Here is a 13,219-nt window from a genome sequence, read left to right on the forward strand (position 1 = left end):
AGGGGAGCAGTTAATCACTCCCTAAATAAACATTATTTTTAAATTGACGTCTCTAACATCCTACAAATACATAAAAGTATTAATATATTCAGCGACAAAAGGAAGGAAAGGAAATGTTTTATTTAACGACGCACTCAACACATTTTATTTACGGTTATATGGCGTCAGACATATTATGGTTAAGGACCACACAGGTATTGAGAGAGGAAACCCGCTGTCGCCACTTCATGGGCTACTCTTTTCGATTAGCAGCAAGGGATCTTTTATATGCACCATCCCACAGACAGGGTAGTACATACCACGGCCTTTGATATACCAGTCGTGGTGCACTGGCCGGGACGAGAAATAGTGGGTTAAAGGTTAATGTGAGAGACGTCGGTGTAATGGCCTTTCTTCTCACAGATAAGATGTTGAAATTCGCTATGGATGTAAGTCGGTATAAGGGCGTGAACTCAGTACCTGCCACCCTTAAAGGAGCAGACCCTAATTTCAGGCCATGAAAGTAAGCACTACGTTTGATTAATCTATAAATCTGTAATACGTCTGAATAAAGTTATGTTAGAGTGAAACGAAAGGCTGTAATGTTTAAACGTTTAAAAATGGACTAGAGTTTAGCTCGATAACATTTACTTCTCAAAGGTATGTGCGTTTTTAGATCATTATAAACATACTTTGGGGTATTATTAAAAACAGGATCGACATAAATACTTCGGATGTAGGGAAATGGATATTCTAAACCATAAAATGTAAGTAGCTTTTTTATTTAAATTAAAAAAACAGTTCTAATAATGAAAAATATGTTGTAATGTTTTTGAAAACTAGAATATGTCACTTTAAGGACGTAGACTGATGCTTTGTCTAGTATCTTCTGAATAATAATTATAAATAGTGTAGTCGGGAACTTTAACTGTGTGTGTACTCTTTAAAAGAAGGAGTTGGGACGTAGCCCAGTGGTAAAGCACTCGCCTGATTCGTGGTCGGTCCGACATCGATCCCCATCAGTGGACCCATTGGGCCATTTCTCGTTCCAGCCAGTGCACCACGACTGGTATATCAAAGGCCGTGGTAAGTGCTATCCTGTCTATGGAATGGTTCACATTAAAGATCCCTTGCTACTAATGGAAAATAGTAGCGGGTTTCCTCTCTAAGATTATATGTCAAAATTACCAAATGTCTGACATCCAATAGCCGATGATTCATAAATCAATGTGCTCTAGTGGTGTCCTTAAACAAAACAAAACTAAAAGAAACAACCAGGTATTACCTTGTGATCCGTGTCATAAAAAACCAGTTTGATTGTTTACACTTATTACATCTGGCATTTTCACCACACTTGTTAAAGATTCTTCGCTCTCAAAATAATTTAATCAATATTTGTGTAAAATACTTAGTTTAGTTTATAAAAATTACTTTCCTGCCTTTAATTACCACTAGTTTACCCCCCCCCCCCCCCCCCCCCCCCATGTTGTCCAGACATAAATCGTGAAAGAAACAACATTATAGTGACCCACATTCCACACACTAGATTGTTACCAAGTCACGTATATCGACTTTGCTTGAGATCGCCAATGACACAAAGCACGTACTGACTTGGAATCATATCTAACTGTTATGGCCAAGAACAGCTATTCTTTATAGATAAAGCACCTGGCAGTGAATCATGGAAGAAACTCGAAAAGATATATTTGGACAACGAAATGTGATGGAATCATTTCGATTCCATCCAGAACTTATATTACAGTTTCTACGTGATACTGACTTTTATTCTAAATGTTAATTGTATCTATCTGTGATATTTGTAATTTTTTGCACAGTTTTTACACTGTGTTTTAATTTAACTGTTGAATTTTTATATTGATGTTGATCATCACTTTATTTGTTTGCATTTACTATAGTTTGACACCCAATAGCCGATGTATTTTTCGTGCTGGGGTGTCGTTAAACATCCATCCATTCATTCATTCATTCATTCATTTATTGAATCATGGATACCCTCATGACTTTTGGCATTACTTCTTTTGGAATCAGTCTTCTGCAGAGATTCTGTAGTCAATATTGTGCTAATGGCATAATGTTATGGTTTTTATTACACACTTTTAACATTTTATATTGCTTATATTATTGGTGAGTATATGAACACATTTTATAGTCAATTTTGTCGGGGGGAAATACATACTTTTAAATGAACTATCCTGAGTTTTCAACCCTAGCAAGGCTTTTGTATAGTAATAATAAATAAATAAATAAATAAATAAATAAATAAATAAATAAATAAATAAATAAATAAAAATAAAATAATAATTATAATAAAATAATAATCACAATAAGAAGAAGAAGAAGAAGAGGAAGAAGAAGAAGAAGAAATTAAATCAAATAATTAACACATATCCTACTTTTTCTTGGTCTTTTAAAACAAAACCCACCCAAAACCCCTAGCCCAAGCCACCCCCAGCCCTACCCCTTATTGATATTGATACGTCACCACAGGAAAGTACAACGCTTGTTCGTTTTGCATAGGGACGTCGGGTTTCCTCGTGTAGCGTTGGTAGTGGTTAACAGCATGTAAGTTTAATGTCATGACTGGAATCGAGAATAATCAAACTAAAGCTCTGTAGCATCAAATTTAAGGGTAAAATGTGCATTTTAAACAAAGTAGGTTGCAACCATTTGGTTGTCGATAATTGCCAAAGCATTACATAGCATTTTCTGTAGCCTTCCCCTACATATCAATATCAATAAGTGGTAGGGCTGGAGGTGACTTGAGCTACAAAACCCCAAACAAACACTGTTTTACCTTAACATGTTTTAAATATAAAGCATTATACAGATAAATAAATTTGAAATGACCTTTGACCGAATTATTTCAATGTTCGTTTCGCTGTTGGAAGAACTATTAAATATGTATGAAATTAGTTTACAAAAAAACTCGATACTGAGATAAAGAACATGTAAGAACATATAACTAAATTGTAATTTTAATAATGTAAACTTATTTAATTTTCCAAAATCCTTTTAACAACTAACAACTCAGGTACGGATACTGCTTTTAAGTATGTGTCAGATTGTGTGAGCCTGAATGTTAGATTATGTGAACATGAAAATGATTCATATATAAAACGCTACTTATGCAAGTTATGTGTGTTTATCAAACCGGTTGTGTGGATACAGTAACAAGTCGTCATAATGCTACTATAGTTTCACTCAGGAATTTTTATGAATAAAATAAATATGTCATTAGCAAAGAACTGTCAGTTGCAACTTTATTATGACATAGTCCTTGCGTCAAGCTATGACATATAACGAATTGTGGAGCATGAGTTGTATGAACTGTAACAGTGTGTGGCAGACTTAATTATCATAACAAAGCATACATAGTCGAATGTTTATTACTTGGGGAATGGTTATGATTACTTGGGGAATGGTTATGATTACTTGAGGAATGGTTATGCTTACTTGGGGAATGGTTATGCTTACTTGGGGAATGGTTATGATTACTTGGGGAATGGTTATGTTTCCTTTTGTTGTTACAGTATATCTATGAAAAGGTGAACTTGTGTAACCCAGAAGACAACACAGATTAAATCATTTTTTTTATTTAACGACACCACTGAATCACATTGATTTATTAATTACCAGTTATTGGCTGTTAAACATTTGGTAATTCTGACACGTGATCTTCAAGGGAAACCTGTGACATGTTTTCATATGCGTATGAGACAGGGGACCGGGGCAGGGGGGCAAGGTCTGAAGCAAAACCTCAAATTCGGGCAAACATTATACAGATATTCGGGCAAAATGTGCTAACCTGAGACCTTTTTGTCATGTATTTCCATCATTCTACCCTCAAAATTAGTTGTAATCCATGTAAAAATGCGTAGTTATTCGTTTGCAGCCCTATATAGCTGTTTGGTAGTAATGTTAATATGAATAAATGTTTTTTATCCAGATTCGGGCATTTTCTATTAATTCGGGTAAAAAGCCAGCCTGCCCCCCCCCCTCCCCCCCTACAACAATAGGAGCCTGTGCGGTTGTGCATGTTTCCGTAAGCAGCAAGATATCTTTTATACACATCCCCCCCCCAACAAGACAACACATACCACAGCTTTTGGTTCACACGTTGGGGGGGGGGCGACCATAAATTGATCCACTGAGGTGGTTCGATCCTAGACGCAATAACGTCAGGCGAGCGCTCTATCAAATGAGCTGGATACCGCCCCCTCAGCACAAAACAACTTACATAGGAAGGCATATATCAGAACGGAGACAAGTCTTCATACTTTCGTTTCCGCATTGCGTGCCGCGCTTCCTGTGCGTTTGATTAATAAACACTTAGTTCAAAACAACAGTCGAGACAACACCAAACAACAAGAAACTATAGCGACGAAAGGAAACGAAAATAATGTCTATTTTACACATTTTACACTACGTCTATATCGTGCCTGTGGCGAATGAATGAATGAATGTTTAACGACACCCCAGCACGAAAAATACATCGGCTATTGGGTGTCAAACTATGGTAATGCAAACAAATAAGGTGATGATCAACATCAATATAAAATTCAAGATTTAAATAAAAACAGTGTAAAGAACTGTGCAAAAATACAAATATCACAGATAGATACTTACTTTTACTCAAAATTTCAATTTGTGCTGTATTGGCCATTCTCAAAGAGAATGTTACACCCCTGCACCACAGTGAGGTTAACAGCATGCCTGTAGCGAATTTTAAACATATATGTTCCGAATGACCAGAAAACTCCACCCACCCCCACAGTGGTAAAGCGCACGTCTGATGCGTGGTCGGTCTAGGATCGATCCCCGTCTGTTGGCCCATTGGGCTATTTCTGGTTCCAGCCAGTGCACCAAGACTTGTATATCAAAGGCCGTGGTGTGTGCTATGCTGTTTGTGGGATGTGCGTATAAAAGATCCTTTGCTACTAATGGAAAAATGTAGCGAGTTTCCTCTCTATGATTGTGTAAAATAATGACCATATGTTTGACATCCCATAAACGATGATTGATAAATAAATGTGTTCTAGTGGTGTCGTTAAACAAAACAAAAACAAGAAAACGAAGACACCCCCTCCCCCTAGACAATTCAGTGACCACAGACTAGAACCTCCCTGCATAAATCCCTTCACACACACACACTTGATTTACTCTAGAGAGTAAACCCGCTGCCGCCATATAGGCTAAGGGGCGGGACGTAGCCCAGTGGTAAAGCGTTCGCTTGTTGCGCGGTCGATCTAGGATCGACCCCCGTCGGTGGACCCATTGGGCTGTTTCTCATTCCAGCCACTGGTCCACAACTGGTGTACAAAGGCCGTGGTATGTAATATCCTGTCTGTGGAATGGTACATATAAAAGATCCATTGCTGCTAATCGAAAAGAGTAGCCCATGAAGTGGCGACAGCGGGTTTCCTCTCTCCATATATGTGTGGTCCTTAACCATATGTCTGACGCCATATAACCGTAAATAAATGTGCTGAGTGCGCTGTTAAATAAAACATTGATTTCCCTTCCTTCCATATAGGCTACTGCTGACTAGGGTCTCCACGAGTACTCGAGTACTCGGGCACGGGCCTAGTCTAGCAAGACTCGAGTCCGTTCACAGGACTCGAGTACCCGTGCAAGGAAGACCACTCTCATTTAATTCTTTTTTAACGTCATTTTGGCATATGCTTGCCGCCAGTTACGTTATAGGGATATGCGACATATAGGGGAAACAAAAGTGGAATGTGTGGAATGCACTACAATGGCATGATTGATTTGACATCCATTTTCAGCCCCTGCGCGTGCTGTAACCTCACCGTGGTGCAGGGGTGTAACATTCTCTTTGAGAATGGCCAATGCAGCACAAATTGAAATTTTGAGTAAAAGTCAGTATCTGTCTGTAATATTTGTATTTTTGCAAAGTTCTTTACACTGTGTTTTTGTTTAAATCTTGGGTTTTTATATTGATGTTGATCATCACTTTATTTGTTTGCATTACCATAGTTTGACACCCAATAGCCGATGTATTTTTCCTGCTGGGGTGTCGTTAAACATTCATTCATTCATTCATTCATTCATTCATTTCATTTCATTTTCAGCGTTAGAATTAAGATGCATAATGCTATTTTACTTTATTCTTTAGTCTCATTATCCGGATCCGTCTCGAGTTTGAGACTCGTGGAGGCCCTACTGCTAACGATAAACCAGCAAGGGGTATTTTGTATACATTTTCCTGCAAAGGACAGCACATACCTCAGCTTTTGACATACCAATGGCTTGGTGGGCCACAGTTTTTTTCAAACTATAATACAACTTTATTGACTACTTAAACCATGCTTATCACGGATGAAACTGATGTGTCAACCTTTCGAAAACACTTGATATCATCATGATTGGGAGTGTAATTCATGGGTGCATTTCATCACAACTGTCTGCAAAATCCATTTGTCAGGCCATTCAGGAGTGGCAGTCCTCCTACAAGTTTATTTATAAAAACCGCTCTAATTGTGAAAGATACGCCTTAGTGTATAAAAACAAGGGTTTGTCACTTTAAACTCGTCCCGGGAGTGGCAGTCGTCCTACAGACGAAACACCTGACAGTTATTCATTGGAGCAGTCTCGACCTTGTCAGAACATCATTTGGATTATCTTAACTGCACTGATACAATTTTAAATTCGTTGCTAATTTTGTCATTTAGATTTCCACAACATCATCGAACCTCTGTTTTGATTCAATGATGTTTCTTATTTGCAAAGACGGCAGCTCCAAGCTACAGAGATGATGCAATAATAAAAGTCCATCTAACAAGGTAGATTGTCTGTCATGATACCCCGATTTGAATCACATAGAGTAGGTGTGGCATGAGCATGACTATCCTGTTTATAAAACCAAGTCTTGAATCTCTAAACCACGAAACGCTTAGGCAGGTACGTCTTCAAATCGGAGGATGCACATATTGATAGATCTGCAAGTTATTGAGCCAGCAATCTTTGTGTTCTAAATCTTTATTATGTCCTTTCCCCAACCATACTTATTACATTATCGAAATAAATGGTCCCTTACCTTACACTGGATGTTACTTAAAGGGACATTCCCGAGTTTACTGCATTGTAAGATGTTTCCGACTAATAAAATATTTCTACGATTAAACTTACATATTAAATATATTTTCTTATTTACAATATCAGTGTCTGTATATTCAATGTGTTTCTGGTCGTCATTATATTTGTAAGAACTGGATTTTTTGTCTTCAAATAACTTCGTACGTACAAAAAAAATCGATTTAAGGAAAAAACTTAAATTTAACCTAGTACAAATGTTAGAACGATCAGAAATACTTTTAATATACAGCCACTAATATTTTATGCAGAAAAATATATTTGATATGTAATTACAGTCGTCAAAAAGTCTCTGTTAGTCGATAACATCTTAAATATTACAGCAAACTCAGGAATGTCCCTTTAGCATCCCTGCTACAATGACAAATGTATCATTAAAGATATTTCATGGCATCGAAATATACAAAGACCAAAACCGTTTAACAATTTGATACTAATGAGTACTGCATTGTACTTTAAAATACAAACTACATTGAATGATGGGACACATTTCGTTCTGTATTGAAAATCTCCTGTTACTTATACTGACAAATGATGCAACATTTCGTTCTGTATTGAAAATCTCCTGTTACTTATACTGACAAATGATGCAACATTTCGTTCTGTATTGAAAATCTCCTGTTACTTATACTGACAAATGATGCAACATTTCGTTCTGTATTGAAAATCTCCTGTTACTTATACTGACAAATGATGCAACATTTCGTTCTGTATTGAAAATCTCCTGTTACTTATACTGACAAATGATGCAACATTTCGTTCTGTATTGAAAATCTCCTGTTACTTATACTGACAAATGATGCAACATTTCGTTCTGTATTGAAAATCTCCTGTTACTTATACTGACAAATGATGCAACAATTAAATCTAGTGTCTGCTTTATCTTTGACAGTAACGACGGTTGTCTTTTATTGAAGCACATTTACCAAATTGCTGAACTTGTTGGAGGTTTTTTTTATCTGGGTATAAAATGTGATAAAACAATTTTGCAACTGAAACAGAACAATGGCAATGCTTGAATTTCAACATCTATTAAATCAAAATTGCAATTGTAGTGATATACCAGTTTCCAAAATGACACGAATTCACCGGCGATATTTTTTTCTTGCTATGTTTAATTAATATGTGATTGGATATAGAATTGTGCAGATGGCTTCGTCCTTTACGGGAAATGTTTCAGAAATGAATAGTACATGTTTAGCTTAAAGGCATAGTGTTGTGGTTGGAACAGTTTCGTCTTTAGGAGATTTATTTCTGTGTATGAAATATGTTAGTTTTTCTTATATCTATATATAACCTATTGATATAGCATATTTAGCGTAAATGTATATTGTTATGGTTGATACAGTTTCTTCTTTAGAAGATTTATTTCTGTGCATGAAATATGTTAGTGGTTTTTCTTACATCTATAGGTAATCTATAGATATAGTATGTTTAGCTTAAAGGTATATTGTTATGGTTGTTATAGTTTCTTCTTTCGAAGATTTATTTTGTGCATGAAGTGTATTCGTGGTTTTCCTTATCTATTGATAAACTATTGATATAGCATGTTTAGCTTAAAGGTATATTGTAATAGTTGATACAGTTTCTTCTTTAGAAGATTTATTTCTGTGCATGAAGTATATTAGTATGTCTTGATGTATCTGTTTGATGCAGAAACGTAATGATACTATGCTGTTGTAATTACCTTTCAGCAATGCATACTGTTGAATCCTCTTTATGTTTGGCAAACCAAAAACACAAAACAAAGAAAACAAACACAAAATTAAAACAAAACAAAGCACACTGATCAATGTCATAAGCATTTGCTTGTGTTTATAAAAAGTAGAAACATTTTGGATTGGGTGAACCAGACCGAATTGTTAGATGATTATACACCAAGAAATGCACTTCACATTACAAGACGTGAGGAGGTTACAGTTTAAAGCAACAACCAAAGTCATAAATAGTCTCGCCCGACATTTTTAGAATTTGTTTGCTCCAGAATAACGCTATAAAAGGCGAAGTGTAATTGGTCGATATTAATTTTTTTATTTATAGATGAAATGTCACATGAACATGGGAAGCCACGCAATGCTGTTAGGTCTACTGGTAGACCCAGTAGAACTAATTTTAATCAGATTGGTTAGAAACCAGCGTGTAGTTTTTATGAATGCACGAAAAATTCACCTTGTGCAAGATTTTTTGCGTGTATAATGTGTAAACATTTAGCGAAACAAAGTTTATCAAAACTTTCTATAAAAATAGCAGAGAATTTCCCAACGGTCTACTGGCCCTTAATTAATTTTGTTGAGTATATAATTAAAAATATAGTACGAGGGACAAGTACCTTTTAATGGGGCTAACAAATCGGACTTTTGCGTTAAAGAACGTCCTAGTTTATCCTTCTTCAGTTCAGGCCAGGATTGTACAATCGTACGAACTGAACCGGTTACAGTGCTGTCCTTGAAATGGTGATAAAAACGACTCCTGGGATTGTTCTTCATCCATATGACACATTGACAGCATTGATTGAACAAGGAACAAGGGGGTAAAACGAGTGTGCGTACGCTCGCCGAGAAAGAAAAACTCATAAATATTCATCATTACTAGATAACCAGGAAGCCTGGACTAAATTATTAACCTTTTGGTCAGCGAGTGTAGGCAGTATTACGTCAACGCCGCTGACTAATCACCGCAGTGCCACAGAACAAAAGTAAACTACTGAAATTTGCATATAACAGGTAAACCGCATGTAATAGTCGAAGTACCAAACCACACTCTGTGTAGTCCGGAAAAGGTCGCCTTTTAGGCCGTAATGCAACGTTCCATTTCCTTTTCGCCCACTGGTACAATGTCTGCTACTGTCCCTTATTTTAACATTGCAGGTGCGTGTGCAGGAGAGGTCTAGACTATGACAAGCGAATTTTCGGGCGGGGTGGGGGGGGGGGGGGAGACTTTCGAGTCATGCTGTCTGGAAAATATATTTAAAAAACTAAAACAATTCGCTTGAAGTAGATGGATTTAACCCCGAAACGCCCTACCTATGCACTCGCGCTTGCATTGGCATACATATATTACATTGTTGTAAATAAACAAACAAACAATTAAAATATATGTCCAGTAATTTTATAACCATTTAAATATAATTATTTTGATACATGGGTTTTTTCAACTAAATTGACTATCTTTCTCTAATCAATGCCTTCAACATAAGTTGACAGTTTCAGAAAAAACATATAAATTTGACAAATGCATTATAGTGCACATATCATCTTTTGTACATTTATTAACTCCATATATTCCAGCGAGTGCGTCACGACTGGTATATCAAAGGCCGTGGTATGTGCTAACCTGTCTGTGGGATGGTGCATATAAAAGATCCCTTGCTATTAATGGGATATTTTCTCTAAGACTATATGTCGAAATTACCAAATGTTTGACATCAATAGCCGGTGATTAATAAATCAATCTGCTCTAGTGGTGTCGTTTTACAAAACAAACTTAAACTTTCTCTCCATATATCCCTTGTGAAACATCTCAAAACCGAACACCTAATTAAGCAAGTAAAAGTCTGGTATTATGAGGTGTCCAGTTTAGAGAGATTATACTGATATTTAAAAAAAAAGGACCACGAAAAAATGTCCGGTTTTTAGAGAATTCCTGTTTACAGAGTGTTCGGTTTTGAATGGTTTCACTGTATTAATTAATAACACAAAATCCATAACATCAAATGTGATATATCTGTGTGTGTGTTTTTATGTGGGTTGTGGTTTTCTTACTTGTCAGGGTCTTTTGTTACTTTTTTTATGAAGAAATAAATTTAAATGAGTTCCAAGAGTCTTTGTCATTTGCAGATTAGAGCAGGTCGTTTCTGTACATCCGTCACAAATCAACTAGTAGATGACGCATGTCCACCATGATAGGTTTGACGCCATTATGACGAAACCGGTGTGGTCACGTGGTGGTCACGTGGTGTGAAAATGTCAACCTTTCTGGTACACTTATTAAAATCTTGAAAATGGTTAATGACATGGCACTTTGGTTATTGATAGTCAATTTTCCCATTGGTTATTACTTCGCGTTTCCTCTTTTCTGCTACTAATAAAAAGACACCACCACCAAAGTTTCAGACAGTCACTTGGAGTGGAGTCAGTGGGATTTTTACTAAAAGACTGGGTAAGTTTTTGTTATTACTATAACAAACTGACAGTTTTTACATGGAAAAAAAAAAAAAAAAAAAAAAAAAAATAAAAAAATATATATATATTACTTTCATTTTTGTAAGATGCATATATATATATTAAATTACCTAGCCCCTTTTTGCAAAGCGATCTTAGCGCTAAGATCACCTTAAGTGCATAATGTAGCTATGTAATTAAGGTGATATTAGCGCTAAGATCGCTTCGTATATCGGGGCCCTCTTCATTAATAAAATGCTTTTGCTAGCACGATTGCGACATGTGCGATAGCCGTGTACATTGTACAGTTTAACCTGTTCTTGTCACACTAAACGGTCTTAGCGTCACTACCGTTGTAAATACCTACTATCACTACCGTACGTTTGTTTTTAATCTATGCTCTCTTATGATAGCTTAATCCACGATTCGACGTAGCTTACTATCGTCGTAAACTACCATAAAATTATAATTAATTTTTGTTTTGTTTAACGACACCACTATTAGAGCATATTGATTTACTAATCATCGGCTATTGGATGTCAAATCTTTGATAATTTTGACATATAGTCTTAGTCTTCTTGGCCATACAACCTTCACACGAAAGGAGAAGAAAAAACCCCACGTTCTACGCATTTGTATTACCGCTTCGGGAATCAATTGGCTAAGTTACTTCGTGGGTATCCGATACCAACGAATATATCCGAGACGTTCCGAATAGTTGGCAGCTAATATATTATTCAACTTAAAAAAAGGCAGTGTAAAATATGTTCTGCTGTTACGATTTTTTTCCTACCGTTAAATTACACAGAATTCCTTCTTGATTAAAGAGACAATCTTAAGTGTTTTGCCACTGTCAACATGTAGACTTTTAACGATGAAAGTACAAATTGAATGCGGTTTCGTATTTAGAATATGAGTATCTATATAGTTGGTGTGTTTTTGATCATTCTAATGTTTGTAATTGCTCAACATTCGTTTTATTTCCAAAGATACTTTTGTGTTCGTATATTCAAAATAATGTCAGGTAAAATCCTTATTTGAGCTACTACAAAAATTAAGACGACCATAAACACAGAGCAATGATTTTTTAATCAAGAACATGAATGAATGAATGAATGAATGAATGTCTGTTTAACGGCACCCCGAAATATTAATACAAATAGTGTCGACAGTTCTGAATTAATCGCATTTATGGCAGACACAATGAAGTATATTGATATAAAATGTGAAAAAGACAAAACCAAACGCTATGATCTGACTACGATAACTGTGGTAAAGAAACCAATAATGCACCGAATTATCAACATAAAACTAAAAACATATTTCAAAACATAATCACAGAACTAATTTTAAAATGTTCAAGAGATATTGAAAGTGTGCTGTACTGGCCACACTCAAGGAAACCCATCAGAATGGTGCCATTCCTGCACCACGATAAAGAACAGCACACGCAGGGGTAATCCAAAACATGTATTTAATATGTGGTTTTAATCAATCTAATTAAAATTAGCTCCACTATTACATGTGGATCTAACACCAGCCAGTTGGAGCTCATGTCCACCAATCAAAACCTTAATTGCAGAATCCTGCCAGTGATTTAAAACTAATTTGAAAACATTCCGAATTATCCTGAGGGTATACGACATGTTTCGTGTGAATTACGAATGCCTTAAAACATGTTTTATTTTATAAAATAAATAATTTGTAATGTAAAACTGAAGACTGATTTAGTTTGGGTTTTTTTTATAAATAAATAAATAATTTTTAATTTAAAATTGAAGACTCACCCCGTACGTATTGGTATGGTTCGCTGTACTGCGGCCACTAAAATAGACTCGCCCGATATTTTTAGAATTTGTATGCTCCCAAATAACGTTATAAAAGGCGAAGTGTGATTGGTCAATATTTAAATTATTATTTACAGACGAAATGTTACCTGGACATTG

The sequence above is a fragment of the Gigantopelta aegis genome, chromosome 14 (genome assembly GCF_016097555.1).
Source record: "Gigantopelta aegis isolate Gae_Host chromosome 14, Gae_host_genome, whole genome shotgun sequence".
Taxonomy (NCBI): Eukaryota; Metazoa; Mollusca; class Gastropoda; order Neomphalida; family Peltospiridae; genus Gigantopelta; species Gigantopelta aegis.